At 48.4% G+C, this 16,020-nt stretch overlaps 1 long non-coding RNA gene across 1 annotated transcript in view; it reads left to right on the forward strand.

Annotated features, from left to right (window-relative positions):
* Positions 1 to 403: 403 nt before the first annotated feature.
* The window catches only part of LOC146808460 (uncharacterized), a 147,755-nt gene continuing 132,138 nt past the window's right edge, over positions 404 to 16,020 (forward strand). The window contains exon 1 of the long non-coding RNA XR_014967991.1: positions 404 to 591. This is a non-coding gene — a long non-coding RNA (uncharacterized LOC146808460). The remainder of the gene's footprint in view (positions 592 to 16,020) is intronic.

Consider the following 16,020-nt stretch of genomic DNA (forward strand, 5'->3'; position numbering starts at 1 on the left):
ATACATTCTAACTACCAATTTTTTTTTATCTCCCACTATCTTGCTCTAAAATGTTGGCAAGTATGGATCAAAGGTTCCTGTTGTGTGCGTTTGAGTCTCTTAATAAATTCGTTTACATTTTTTAAGTTGAACAAGGCGTCCCTAATTATTTGTATTAATTATTTCGAATGCTTGACACCACCTATAACAGCCGCTTACTCCTCTGCCGTTAACTGTAGCGGTTTGAACCTGGCCATCTGATTGACTCTTGTTACTCGGGGTCCCCTTCGAATGGTGGGCGCAGTCCCTCTTCTAGGTCTATGTATCCTCTCCTACACCGCTCACCTTCTTTGGACGCTGTCACGCGGACGTTCACCGTAGTGGGGCGCGTGACTGCAACGAGGTGCTGCTCTGCGTCCAGCGCTTGACTGCCACGGTGCTGCGCGTGCCTGCCGCGAGGCGGTGCGCGTGGGGCGCACGGCCAGTAAGCGGTAGAGGGCTCGTGCTTGTCGCCAGCTGACCCGACGTCAGCGCCGCCACCACCGCCGGGCCAGGGACACCCACCAGAAGAAGAAGCCCCTGCCGGTAGCAGCCGCTTACGAGCCATTGAAGGTGAGCTGTCTTCAGTCTTAAGGACCTGTACATCCTTTTGCTACAGCAGATGCAGGGAAAGGTTTAGGAATTTAACTGTGAGCGGACCAGATGTGAATGAGAGATTGGTCAGATACACCATAGGTGGCAAACACTCATTTGAAATGAATTCCACCCATCTCATAAGTGAAACCTTTAACCGGCCTGGGGTTTGAAGGCCATACCTTGGTCCCTGAGGCCGCCCAGCCATGTACCACACATCAGGCGTTAGACTAACCGATGCGGCGCACGCTGGTACTCGGAAGGGGTGGCATATATCCCAGGTTCCTGGGCGAGTGTTGTGGGCGAGGGTTCTGATGGCAGTTGCTGCCGTGGGTATGAGACGACAGCTTTAATGAAGTCAAGCCCTTCCTTACCCGGTGCCTTGAGCTTCTTTTCAGTGGTGACGACCCACTGTGTCCCAACATCCCCATTCTTGGTGCTGCGGCACTGTTCCTGGACCGTGCCTGGCGATACACGCGGTTTCTGGACTGTCATTTCTCCATGTACCGAAGTGTCAGGTGTGTGTTGTGTTGTGCTTGGCGTGTGCAACTCACTGCCCGGTGTGGAGCGTGCTTCCTTCTGAGATAGAGTTTTGCCCACGCATCACCCGGTGCATTGGTTGCGTGTGTGAATTGCCCTGTGGCCTCCATCTGGGCATCGGTGACTGCAATAACTCGCTCCGCTCACCTTTGAAAGACACGCTGCGCGAGTGTAACATGGTGGTCATGTTTGAATGATCTCACTTCTCAGCTGACCAATTTTAGTTAGTAAGCTTGCACTGTAGACCCTTGAGACCCTCATGGGTGAGTAGCCTTGCTATACAAACCCCTGATTGATTGATTGAATTACGGTGACAGGCACACATCAGTGATTATCGTTACCCCTGCATTATCGGCGACAGGCACGCCCCTTGATAGTGTGCAAGTAGTCTACACCAGTTTCCAGGGTACTGGATTTGCGTGCAAATTATACTTTGTGTCCCAGTTTTTGACAGAGTTGCAGCAACCCACCCACTCAGAATAACCTCATGGAAAAGAGTATTAGCCCCATCACCATTCCTCCAAGGGCCAGGAACCCCTCTGTTGAACTGGCAACAGTGGAACGAACGTTTTGAAGCCTACTTAGAGGCTATTGATAGTGAAACATTCACCTCTAAAAAAAGCTCTTCATTTATACAATCTAGGTTCTGAGGAGTGAACTATCTTAAAAACAATTCCATTGGCAATTGTTTAATGTCCAGACTGGTGGAGGGGACGATGGTGATGCTGTAATGGTCATGAATGATTATGCCTCCAACCAATGAAAACGCTCCCTCAAGCCCTATATTTCTTTTTTCACCGAAACTGAGTTCGACATGGGCTCAACCAGGTAAATCATTTCAATAAAGCTAACAGTTGATTTTATCATCATTGTTTATTTAATTTCTCTATGTGTTTAATTGCAATTCATTTCTTTCTTATTTCACCTTTAATACTTTTTTTGTATATATATATATATTTCAATAAAAGTCGACAGCATTTCCACATAGAGTTCAAAGGTACATACAATATACTGTAGGGAGTAATGATGCTAAAATCAACTATGTTAGCTTTATTGAAATGATTTAACTGGTTGTTGAGCCCATGTCGAACTCAGTTTCGGTGGCAAAAGAAATATAGGCCTTGAGGGAGCGTTTTCATTGGATGTTTGACTTTTCCCATCTTCTTCCTGGCCTTAAATTATTTTTTCCCAGAGGGGGTCCCAAATTTTGCAGTAGCATGGATGATTATGCACCTATCATTAATACCTGAGATAAAAGGTTCAATGCCAACAAGAATCTGCTGCTAGAACGTCATAAATTCCTGCAGCGCTCTCAGGTTGTGGGGTGAAACTATTGATTTTGTGGCTGCTTTTTGGACACTTGCTGTCACGTGCAGCTATAGAGAGTTCAAAAATGAGATAATTTGGGACCATTGATTGAGAGAAATTGCAACACGAAAATTCAGGAGGGGGGGGCGTGGTGAATCAGCCGAGGATGGCGGACACGTGAGCTGTGAGCTCCGCACCGGCACTTCAATTATTCGACAAGTAAAGAGGCTCAGTCAAGCCTAGGTGGCCTGAAAAGGTGGGATAGCTGCTGGGAGCCGGAGTGGCGGTGGCTGCTGAGGTGCTGGGGCTCGAGACCTCGGCTGCTGCCTGGAGAAAGGCCGGACAAACTGTCTAGGCCTGGAGCCCCAGGCTCGAGTGCTGGGCTGGAGCTGCTGGGGCCGGCCCGTTGAGGACGCGGTGCAACTGTGGAACCCGGCTGCGAGACGGCAATCGCGCCCAGACAGTGAGCTTTGGGTGCCGCCACTGCACTGCGTGGTGGGGGCTGATAGAGCTAGGGGACCGGCGTGTCCCAGAACCTGCGTAGTGAGGCCTGTACACGCGGCGGGGACGTTGCCACAACGGAGTATGTGGCACCGGCCAAGCCCAAGCAGCAGAAGAGCCGCGAGAAGAAGTAGTGGTGAGTGCTGCAGCGGGGAGTCTGGTGTCCCCGACTGGGGCAAGATCGCTGCCCCTGCCGACCCCCAAGGGAGAAACCGGAACGGCCAGGACTACATGTGCGGCCGGGCGGGGCAGCCTGATGAGCGACGGAGACGACTGCGGTAGCTTGCCTGTTCTGTTGAGGTCAGGTCTCTCCCCGGACCATTTGGGGGGGCGCCTGGCAGCTGCTGGCCCATGCAGACAGAGTAGACACCTGCTCTGGTACAAGTGTGAGGGCCCTGGGGCTGTGAGGATATGGGACTGAAGGGACTGGAGAAGGCGCTGTTAGGCCCCCCTCCCCACCGGCTGACTTTTTCCGGTTTGCCTCCCCCTCGACCCCTGGAGGGTGAACTCCTTAGTGACCAACAGCGTGGGCCTGGTGCACCAAAAGTGTGAATTCCCCCAGACCTGGTGGGTGAACCCATGAATGGCGTCGATTGAAGGCCACGGTCGAACAGTGCTTAGCTGTGGCTGCAGGGATGGGTAAAATCCGGGGGAAGCAAGCTGGGGCTATCCTGGAACAAGAAGAAGACCAGCGAGAACAGGTGCGGAGCAGCCCTGAGCCCCAACTGGACCCTATTCAGCAACAACTGTCTAAGATTCTGAAGGCCATCTCTGACATGAAAGCCACGCTCCACCAGGACATAAACACAGTGGCGGTAGGCCTTGGGCTCCTCCGAGCGGAATATCAAAAACTCTATGAAAGGGTGAAAGTTTGGAATCGGGGCTCGAGGACCTATTGCCTGCTCGCAAAGCCATTACGCAGCAGGTGGAGGAATTAACCAACAGGGTCCGGACCTTAGAGCATCGAGCGGAGGATGTTGAAGGACACAGCAGTCGAAACAACATGCAGATACTTGGCCTGCCTGAGGGGATTGAGGACGGAAACATGGTGGTGTACCTAGAACCATGGTTTAAAGAAGTGGTTGCCCCTGGGGCACTGATGCAGTTCTTCACACTGGAAAGGGCGCACCGAGTACCGGCCCATCCTCTAGCGCCGGGCCACCCTCCGCGACCAGTGGTGGCCAGGCTACTGCATTATAGAGATAGAGACATCCTCCCGCATAACGCCCGCAGAGATGGCCCCTTTCTGGTGAACAATGCTAAGGTCTCAATGTTCCCTGATAATACCCTGGAGGTCCAACGGAAGCGCGCCTCATACCTGGAGGTCAAGAAAGCTCTTAGAGAGGAGGGTAACCAGTACTCTCTTATGTTCCCCGCCAGGCTCCGCATTGTCGTAGATGATAAGACCCACTTCTGCGAAGGTCCCAAAATGGCTTCGGACTAGATAGATGCCTACCAAACAGAGAGGACAGGGCCAGAGCCTAAGCCCAAGCGGGTGGTAAGGAGCCGGGACCCCAGGAAGCGCACCCACCAACGTATTGGGGTGAGGAAGCCGAATTCCTCGCAGACAGAACGAGAGAGGGCTGCGGCACTACAGGCGGTTCCTGAAATCGCTAAGATGAGTGGCTCCCCATCAGAGGTGGGGTCAGGATGCATGAAAGGGACTGAAGGTTCCGGAATCGGATACACCAGACAGGAAGAGTCTGGAACTCCCAGTGGTGATTCCGAACGCAGTAGATGACATCATATAGGGAGAGATGGCCACCTCAGGCTGGTCGTAACTCTAGGCCGGTGCGGATGACACCGCCACACTTCGTAAAGTGATTTATATGTTAGCTGAACTCAACGCAGCACGCAGCCTTGTGAGTCCACGACCCCCCGGAAGGCTCACACTGAGACTGGTTTGGGCATTCGATGTTTTGCACTACAGTACATTTGAAGTTTGGGCAGATGGCCGTTGCCAGGATGCCCGGGGACCGGGGAGTTGTAAGTTGGGACTTTTTATGTTTGCTTTGTTATGTTTTTCATGCATGCGAGAATGCTCTGAATCAGGCTTTAAAGGGACTAAAAAGGGTGGGAGATCCCAGTGGGAAGAGAGTCCGGACCTACCTGAGAAGACAGTTACGAACCAGGACCTGAAAGTATTCACATGGAATATTAGGGGGATGGGATCCATGTCCAAGCGTCATGTTCATAGTTACTTGAAGCGTAGGGGAATACAGATAGCGCTGTTGCAGGAGATGCACCTCACACAGGGGGAGGTGAGGAGTCTAAAAAGGAGCTGGAGAGGGCAGATCTTTGCCACTACGATTTTAGCTTATGCCCAGGGAGTGCTGGTATGGGTCCGTCCGGGGGTCCCCTTTGAGGCAACACGTACACGGATGGACAAGGAGGGAAGATATGTGCTAATATCGGAGCGCTTGCTAAGTCAGGAGATTACACAGGATTGCTGATATGCCCCATCCAGGACAAGGTGGCTTATTTGTCTTCCCTCTTCGCGCACTTAGCTTACGGATGGGGCAGGTGGTGTTGGGGGGATGTTAACTGTGTTCCGGATGTGCAATTGGACCGATCCCACCCCCCTGTCCTGGGATCTCAGGCACACAGGAACACAGCTGGGCTACGGAAGTGGATGGCACATTGGGAACTGCAGGATATATGGCGGCTCCAATATAGTGGCGATAGGGAATATTCCTTTTATTCCCCCGTACACCACGCCCACACGAGATTGGATGCATTTTGGTGCTCCCGGCAATAAGCACCTCCATTAGAAATATGGAATACCTTGGTCGGACCTTCTCAGACCACAGCCCCCTGTTAATGATATCCCCACCTCATGGGCATAGGCCCCCAATACTTACATGGAGGCTTAACCAAGTGGCACTAGAAGACGCACCGTTTGCAGATTCCTAGCGCACAACAATAGACACATACTTTACTGAGAACACAGGCACAGCCACTACAGCATTGATAGAATGGGAGGCATTCAAAGTGGTGGTGAGGGGCACTGCATGGGACAGACAGTTGGGATACAGAGGGAACTGCACAGAGAGCTACTGGATTTAGAAGGAGAAATGCGTACACTGGATAACATGCAGGGGCCAGGGGTGCAGGCGCACAATCAGTTGAGGACCATTTCAAAAACAATATGACGATGCTCTGGAATGGCTTGGATCCCAAGATTACAGGGCTTATGTGGACAGAGTCCAGAATGAGGAAGGGAAGGTTGTACGCTTACTGGCATGGCTTATTCAGCCTGAATCCCGGAGCTCCCCAATAACCCAAATTCAGTCCAATGATGGCACAAATGAATACGACCCTGATAGAATTAATACAATCTTTCAGGGATACTGCGAAAGATTATACACTGCCCCATGGGCGCCTCCTGGGCAGAGCTTAGCGCCTTCATGGTCCACTAGACCTTCGCGTGGTTGACGACGAAATTGCGGAAAAGTTGGGAGGCCCGGTAACTCTACAGGAGGTGAGGGGCGCCATGACATTGATGGCAATTGGGAATACACAGGGTTCTGATGGCCTCCCTGCCGAGTTCTATGCGAAGTACGGGGATAGTTTAGCCCCCAGTCTGGTGACTATGTACAGTGAGGCTCTCTGACTGGGATGCCTGCCGTCCTCTACGAGGTCTGCGCTAGTGATCCCGCTCCCTAAGACCACAAACCAGGATGCAGGGGTAAAAGACTTCAGACCCCTGTCTATGCTAAACACTTATTTTAAGTTACTAAGTAAGATACTAGCAATTCGGCTGCTCCCGCATATGAAACACCTGGTTCACTCCTATCAAAATGGGTTCATCCCCTCCCGAAACACATCATATAATTTACGCAGGCTGTACTCAGTGCTTTACCATTCTGATGCACGAGCACTGACTCGTGCTGCCTTCCTCTCAGTTGACCTGGAGACGGTGTTTCGACACGGTGAATTGGGACTACCTACTCGAAGTCTTGTGGAAAATGGGGTTGGGGGAGGGCTAGTTGAAATTGGTTCAACTGTTATACACTCTCCCCACAGCGAGAGTCAAGACGGGTAAAACTATTTCCACACAATATAAGATATCACGCAGTACTCGCCAGGGGTGCCCTCTGTCCCCACTCCTGTTTGCGCTGGCAGTGGAACCACTTGCCGAGCTCTTTAGCTGAGGGGGCAGGGTCTGAGACTGACATTGAATGGCAGAACATATGTGATCTCCCTATACGCAGACAATTTGTTGATGTATTTGGGGGACGCCATGAAGGGGGGCAGAAATGGCCTTCGGATTGTTGGAGAACTTTGTGTCTCTGTCGGGTCTCCGGGCTAACTGGCACAAAACACATCTGTTCCCAGTTGTTGAGCCCTTCCATTGACAAGGGAAGCTCCCTGCAGAATTTAACTGGACCCCCAGCTCCTTCAAATATTTGGGTATCCAGATTTTTCATTCATTGGAAGACATGAGGGAAGGCAATTTGGACAGGGCCCTTCGTTTGCTCCGCTCTAGCGTGGCCTTTTGGAATTCATTGCGACTACCACTGATGGCCAGAGTCTCACTGAATAAAATGGTCATGCTACCCCGTTCACTGTACTTTTTTTACTAATTTACCGGTATTGATGCCAGCGGGGTGGTTCCCGGACGCTGGATGCGCTGGTACAAGAACTTATCTGGGCAGACAGAAGACGCAGAGTACCACTGCGGACCCTGCAACGCCCCATGAGAGAGGGAGGGACTAGGCGTGCCCGATTTTGAATTTTACCAGCTGGCTGCACATCTATAATGAGTAGACCAATGGCTAGAGGGGGAAAACCAGGAGGGGACTTATATGGTGAAGCAAGGGCAACGCCCACGCCAATTATTGGCAAAACTTCTAAACCAGGTCACAAGGGTCCCATATAACTCGACATTACAGTCGACAGCCCTACAATGTTGGAAAAGATGCATGACAAGACTGCCGGCCACCCCGAGATACTCCTCGACATTGCCGCTGGTGGGGTTGCCCTACAGTGACCCGCAAGCGATCCTGGGGGCGGAGCAACTGGCGCCCTGGACAAGGCTGGAATAGAGACAACGGGAGATTGCTACCTACATAAATGCTTAATTTCCTTTGCTGAAATAGTGGAGGGGAGTGGACTTCCCCCAGGCCAGTTCCTCCTGTATGAGGTGATGGTGTGGGCATTCGGGAGACTGTGGGGAATGGGAAGAGACGAACCAGACAGCATTTGGTTCTCCACTCATTAATCACACTGGGTACAGCAGGGCACCACATAAAGTGGTTCTATGCATCACTTCTCGAGGAGTCTCTGTCTCCGATGCGAAAATTGAGGGATAGATGGGAAAGATCCTTGAACAGGACACTTACCGAATCAGAATGTATTGGAGTCTCCCAAGAAGATTTCTCGCAGCACCCATCTGAAATACCTTCAATTCAATTACGTACAAATGACAAACATGAAACCCCCCCCCCCCCCCCCCAACCCCCCCCCCATCGCCTCCAGGCTGCCTTTGGAGGAGAGCCGAGAGGCTGCCCAAGGTATGGCCACCTGGATGAAGACTTTCTCCATATGACCTGGAGCTGTGCGTCGCTGTAAAGTTTCTTGGCAACAGTATTAGCTAAGATCAATGATACACTAAATTGCGAGCTTGACCACTCAGTAGCGGTGTGCCTACACAGCCTAATTCCTAGACCTCCTAAGCTCAAAGTGGGGAATACATTTATTGATCTGTCCATGGCACTGGCCAAGAGGCGAATCGCGATAAAGTGGAAATCAGCCATGAGACCACAGAGTAACACATGGATACAAGAAGTGTCTAGGTGGGGTGGGCTGCTGCGGAGGATAGAGCGCTGGGTAGGGAGGAAGTGAGGGACTGCGCCAGCGCCCAATTGCTAAAGCATGGAGGGACACATTGTTTAACTGGGACCACCGAGCTGCCCTAATAGCAACAATGGTGAAAGTGGGTCCTCTACGGAGTAAGAAACTTGGACACTGGGGAGGTGAGTGGGCGAGGCAGAGCAAACGGCATGCCAGGGACACTCCAAGTCCTGCTTCCGGATTGTTTCCCCCTTACCCTATGCGCCCCTCCCCTCATAATTATAACAACAATAACAATACACTTAGTAGTACATGGATATAGGGGTTCGATCGACAGTTATATAGGCCGAATTTGACTCGCCAGGAAGAGAGGACACTAACTTACCCACCCTTTACATACACCCTGTCAGACTTATCGGCACCTGCATGCGATGTTTAAGGCTGTTCTTTTTTTTTTGTAGTAGTAGTAGTTTGTTAATTAGTGAATCTATTGGAAAACTTGTTGCATGGAGTTGCTGGTGACCCCCACAGCACTCCTTATCAGTTAGTAGGCCACAGAGAACAATGAAAATAGCACGAGCAAGCGCAGTTATAACACAAGAAATAGGTGGGCCATATCAGATTAGAGTCCCTGTGTAATAGACAGTGGTGAGCAGACGGTTATCAGACAACCCTTTAACTACATGTATTACGTGCCACCAATTAAATAAATGTGATACAATATTAGTTTTGTAATATACAGTAAATGCCCAAGTGGTAAGATCTTGGAAAGCCATGTTCAACTTGTATTGTATGCCATTTAATAACTAATGTACGTTGGCATGCATGATTATATAAAGCCAATAAAGATATTTTCTCCAAAAAACAAAATCAGGGGAAATTGTTGGCCACTGAAGATTCTGATTTAGAGACAGCTGTGAAATTGGCCAGGATTATTGAGCATTCTCAAATCTGCATGAAAGAGATTGTTGTGTTTCGATTTAGATACCAGTACATAGGTTTCCCTGAATCATGTCCTTATATAGGCACAATTAGCATTGCCCTTATTTAGGCATAGAATCCCAGTCCTTATTTAGGCATTAGCCATGCTTTCCATATACAGGCATGGTCACCTACATCCGTCCATCCCACCGTCACAACAAGTTCTTGGAAACCAGACCCTTAAGCCATCGGGACTTTCCCTAGCTAGGATTATTGATTTCTCCAAGAACTCATCTATTATGCATGAACTACTATTCCTTAGGGGTTCATTCATGACGTCTTCCTCTGCCCGACTTTACGTCAATGCAAGCATTCCTAAGTACCTTCCAGGTATAAATATACCTTCACTTGACATGGCAAGCACGGCACGGCTCAGCTCGACTAACCTACACAGCTCGATACGGCTCGCCACGGCAAGTTCGGAAGGAATTCGAGTCCCCGCCTGATGCACTGACCAGACGCTGTCATCCCTGCTCGCAGAGAATTCAGCTTCCAGTGTTCTGACTCCCTTCGCGGGGAGTTGGAGTTTGAGATTCAGAAAGAGATTCCCACCTCTCTCATTCTAAAGGTATGGAGCTGACAAGAACCTAGAGGGACTCTTGACATATAAACTTAGTATATAACATACTATAGAAAACAGCACCTACTTCTTTCCTGGTACTACACTTAGGTTAGGTACACTGGGGTAGAACTATTTAGAAGCATCAGACGAGTATTCACTTTTTAGCCTGTGTTATTTATGTATGTATATATGAATATATGTCATAGCTAAAAGACAATGCTATTGCAGTATTATTAATTCTTACTGCTTATGCTGTGGGTATTATATCTTGCTTACTGTCTAATGATTGTAACAGCTCATATCTCTTACACGAGAAATAAGACTGTTCAATAAAATCCTTTTATTGAAAAGCCCGTCTATCTATTTCTGTGTTACTCTGAATCAACTAAGCATGCACGATTGACTGAGTGAAACGTATCTTTTGTTACCACGATTCTGAGACACGTACCGATTCTAAGGGAAACAAAGTTGTCATGTTTATGCGGTTGTCAGAAACATCTCCCTTCTTGTTTATTCGAGAAGTTTCTAGTGACCTCTGAGTTAGCTGGCAGACAAGTAATTAAGTTTAATGTACTCCATAGAGGCATACTGACCTTAGTCCTATGCAAAAACTATAGTGTATATTATTCCAATGCGCAGAGTCTATAAGGGAAATAGGAACTAGAATATAAGATGAATGAATGTGTCAGCAGCGGCAAAGTCAAACTACTCAATTTGAAACACAACACTTGTAAACTTTCTGCGAAGGCTAGTATGAAAGCTAACGTGTTGCGTGCTTTTGAGATTGCACCTAAAGTGAAAACAGAAAGGATTGAGACGCTGTGTTTCCGGTGTGGCAGCAGATCGCATTTATGGAATACCAGGTTTTGTTCTGCCTTGAATCAAATGTGTTCAAATGCAGGAAGAGGGGGCATTTTAAATGTGTATGCAAAGCTAACATAGGTTAAAAACCTGGTCCTTCACAAACTGTTAAGACCATTGATGAAGATTTGGATGATTTGGAAAAGGATAACAATGTGGTGTTAATGGTATATAACAGTGGAGATGCAAGCAGTGGTTTATTGGAAATCTCTTCTTTACTTGGCACACGCAAAAGAGAACCTCCATTATGTGTAATTGCAGTGAACAACAGGGTCATCACTTTCATGGTTCTCCTTTCACATTAATTAATATAAAGGATTTGTAGTGTTTGGGGGAAGTCCAAGTGCAACAATCGCACATTAAAGTCGTTGCGTAGAGGGCAAAAGATTTGAGGTTATGGGTAAATGGGATGCCAACCTGGAATTTACTGGAAGTACTGTTTAAATTGTCAAGCAGGGTGCAAACTTGTTGGGATGGAATGAGCAAGAAGACCTGGGAATTGTTTTAGATCCCAGTCACCTCGATATGGTCCTGTGCACAGTGTGTGTGGGGTGCATGTAGCACCACCAGCGGCAAGCCTCTCTGGGGTTTGTCATGTGCAAACTGAACAGTGAGTCAAGGATTAGCATACTTCTTAAGGAGAATGTACAGACTGTGGCTCACAAGGTTCACAGGGTGCCATTGGGTTCGCGTATTGAGCTTAAATCAGAATTTGAGAAATTATGTTCCACAGGAGTCATAGAGCCCATGGAGTGGACAGAATGGTTAGCACCAATTGTCCTGGCCAGCAAAGCGTTCAAGTCTTGAAGGCTTTATGTGGATTTGAGGGATCTCAACTCAAATATTTGGGTGGTTCATCAACCCATACCTAACACTGGGGAGATGTTGGCGACTTTGGGTGGTGCTAGTTTTTTTACTACTTTAAAATGTTTTGGTTATTATGTTCTTTCTCTTTTCTCTTTCTCTTTTTCAAGAAAACACAATACAAACAACATGAATTACATACCATTGGTATTTATATAATAATAGTCACACATGGTAGTATTTCCATTTCTCTCATTCCGCTCACACTATCCATCAGTACTCTCGCTTTTACTTGTTTACAGTCTTCTTCTTTTATTGTATAACCTCCCATTCCCTTTCCTTGGTGTTTATTGCACCTTTGAATACATTCAGCTTGTCCTTCCCTCTACTGATCCCATGTCAGATGTGCCAACAGATACCCCTTCAATGGGTCCTATATATCCATTGGCCTAGATGTTGGTGGGAGTAGCTCCGCGTACACCAGGGACTGTGCCTGCCACAATATGAGATCCTGCAGCTATACCTTAAATTTGGGGGCCATGCCCCTTCCTCATCCACAGCCGATTCTTCTCTTGGCTAGCAGGAGGCTTAGCGCAATGAATTTTCTATTCCCCTAAATTCTGCCGTGTATCCCAGCAGCGCCACTACAGGTGACTCCGGCAGCAGTGCAGCTTTCATCTCTCTGAGGGCAGCAAGAACCTGCCGCCAGTATGTCTGTATGGGTGCACGATCCCAAGCCAAATGTAGAAAATCAGCATTTATGGTCCCACATTAGTCGCATCTGCTATCTTCTCTAATGTGATATCTATGTAGTGCCTTCGGGGTATAGTACATGCGATGTAGGAATTTGTAGTGTATAATGCGTAGTCGGCTACTGGCTGATATATTACCTGTTTGGATACAGCGATATTCCCTTGTCGTGTCTGTGAGGCTGGTCCCTAAATCCATCTCCCATCTTCGCTTGGAGTCAGCGGGGGCGCCTGTTAAGGAGGCCTGAGTCTGGCGATAAAGGAGCGATATTGCATGTCCCGGGGTGGTAGATTGCAGCAGTTTCATGGAGTGGTCTCAGTGTTGGGGGCTCCTGTGGAAATTCCAGAGTGACCGCTTTGACGCTCTGTCAGAGACTCACAAAAAGGAACAATTCCATAGGTGTCGGGTGTCTATTTTGGAAAAATTGTTCTTTACTTTTAAAGACCCCATTACTATAAATGTACCCCCGATTTGTATTTTAACTTGTTTCAACATTTTCCGACATCCTGTTTCTTGTGTTACCCCTAGTTCTGGCCGTTGTAGGATTCTTAATCTTGGTGAATAGAGCATTGGTGCCTCTACTCTATCTGCAATGTCCCTCCATGCAGCATTGGTGCATTCCACCTTGGTGAGCTCAGCGTCCCTAGGACTAGGCTTATGTGCAATGAAGCTTGACAATGAGACCGGATCCATATACCGTCTGCTCTGTAGCTAAGTGTGGCATATATGGGTAATAGAGATGCATATCGGGAGCTTCAAAGCCTACCTGTGAAAAGGGGCGTGTGACATTATCCCATTTAGGCCTGGGCTGCTTTCATACCCATGCCAGCCTGATTAGTTGTGTTTGGAGTGCTTTAAAGAAGGGTCGCCTGGGATTGTATGGGATTTTTATGAAAAGGTATAGCAGTTTAGGCAGTATAACCATTTCCATTAAGGAGATGCGCCCCGCCACTGAAAGTGGCATTGCTATCCAGCGTGTGATCTTATCTGTCAAAGAGGCAAGAACCTTCCCATAATTAGCCCGCATGAGTTCTGCTCTGTCTCTGGAGACCATTATCCCCAGATATTTAATACCATACACTGGGGTAGTCAAGATGGTACTTTCGAGTTACATCTGTAAGTGGGGAAATTTGTGTTTTTTCCCAATCGATATTAATTCCCGAGATTCCCCCAAAGGCGGGAAACTCCATCAGTATGGAGTTCAGACTTATTTGCGGATTCCGCACATAAATGGTGATATCATTTGCATATAGAGACGCAAGTATATGTCGGGTGGGGTAAGGTATGGCATGTTCCCGATGGTGTTGCATGCTCTTTGCAGCAAGTGGCTCCACTACCAATGCAAAGAGAAGGGACGAGAGCAGGCACCCCTGTCTCGTCCACTGCACTAGCGTAAACTGGGCAGATTGTACTCCATTAATTAGCACGGTCGCCTGTGACTGTTGATACAACAATTTGATCCAAGATATGAAATCGTGGGGCATCCCCATACGTCCTAGCACCCCCAGTAGATACCCCCATTCTACAGAATCAAACGCCTTGGTGGCGTCTAAAAACCCTGCCACCGCCTTTATCTCTGGATCCGCATCCTGCATAAGTGAGAAGAGCATTCATAAATTGTGAGACGTAGACCTTCCTGGGATGAATCCTGCCTGATCGGGCAGCACCAGGGCGTTCATCAAGAGGGTAAGCCTATTGGCTAGCACCTTGGCTAATATTTTGGCATCACAATGAACGAGAGCGGTCTGTATGATTCATATTTGTTTCCCGCTTTCCCGGTCTTCACCATGGAAACGATCGTTGCTTCCCGCATTATCCTGGAAGTATTCCCTCCCTCTGGCCTCAAGATAGACCTGCTTTAGCACTGGGGTCAAGTGTTCTACATAGGTCTTGTAAAACTCTGCCGGCAGACCATCAGAGCCGGGGGCTTTACCCGAATGTAGCTGCACTATCGCCTCCCTAATTTCGTCTTCCTCTATTTTGGCTGAGACAAACTCTTTCTGGCCATCGCCCAGCCAGCCCAGCGCCACATCCTCCAAGTAGGTTCCCAGCATGTTAACCTGCGTCTCTTTGGATGTGTATAGCTCTGTATAATAGTTTGTGAATGTAAGCAGGATGCTTTCCGTATCTTAGTGTGAGGTGCCTGATTCATTTTGTATCTCCAGTACATAATTTGAGAACTTGGGATGTCTTAACTGCTCCGCCAGAGTTTTCCCTGGCCACTCTCCCTCTCCATATCTGCAGGCTCTAAAGTACTTGCTGCAGTATAGACATTCCAGTTCCGCGGTCTCTTTATATTCTTCTATCTTTTTTTTAAGGGCAGTTAACATCATATCAGCCCAAGCTGTGGCAAGTTGTTATTCTAACTGCTTAAGTTCAGTTTCTAGGCAGTTTAGGGTGTTTCTCATATTTCACATTACTCCCCCCCCCTTGGCAATGCACATGCCTTGTATGGTGATGTAAAAGGCCTTCCATATTGTGACTATGCTGGGGACTGATTTTTCGTTCCTCTGGAAGAATTCTCTTATCTCTTGCCCTTTCTCTTCTCTGAAGGGGTTGTCAAACAACATTGTTGGATTAAGTTTTCAATTTGCACTTGGCTTAGCTGCAGATAAGGGTTCAAGTGCAAGTTGCACTGGGGAGTGATCTGAGAGAGTGCACACCAGATGCTGCGCTTGTGACCCCCATGTGCGCATTCCCTGCGAGAGTATCCAGAAGTCCAGTCTGGATCAAGTGGCCTGTATTGCTGAGTAATGAGTACCTTCTGCTTTGTGAGGGTGACAGTGCCTCCATGCAGCTAATAGCTGGTTTTTGGTGATTGTTTCTCGTAGCTGCTTTTGTGTGGCTGCTGCAGGGCTGATGATTTGGTCTGTCCTTATGGGGTTCTAGCGCAGTGTTAAAGTCCCCTCCCCATATCACATATGTGGATCCAATGTCCATCACCTTTCCCCATAAAATATTAAAGAAGGAGGGATTGTCTGCATTTGACCCATAGCAAAACACTAAAGTGACCGAATACTTAGCCAGTCTGCCCCACATGATGCTGTATCATCCCTGTATGTCCTGCAAATCACCCACTGCTACGTACGGTGTGTTCTATTTAATGAATATCGCAGTGCTCCGGGCATATGTGGAATAAGAGGAGAAACTTCTGTGCTCTGCCCAGCGGGATGCGAAGCGCGGCTCCGTTCCCCTCCCCAGGTGCATTTCCTGTAGCATGGCTATACTAATGTCATGCCTATCCAAGTAACTTAGGATCTGCCTACGATTGCGTGTGTCCGCCAGCCCTCGTACATTCCCGGTCA

Source organism: Triturus cristatus, chromosome 8, assembly GCF_964204655.1.
Source record: "Triturus cristatus chromosome 8, aTriCri1.1, whole genome shotgun sequence".
Classification (NCBI taxonomy): Eukaryota; Metazoa; Chordata; class Amphibia; order Caudata; family Salamandridae; genus Triturus; species Triturus cristatus.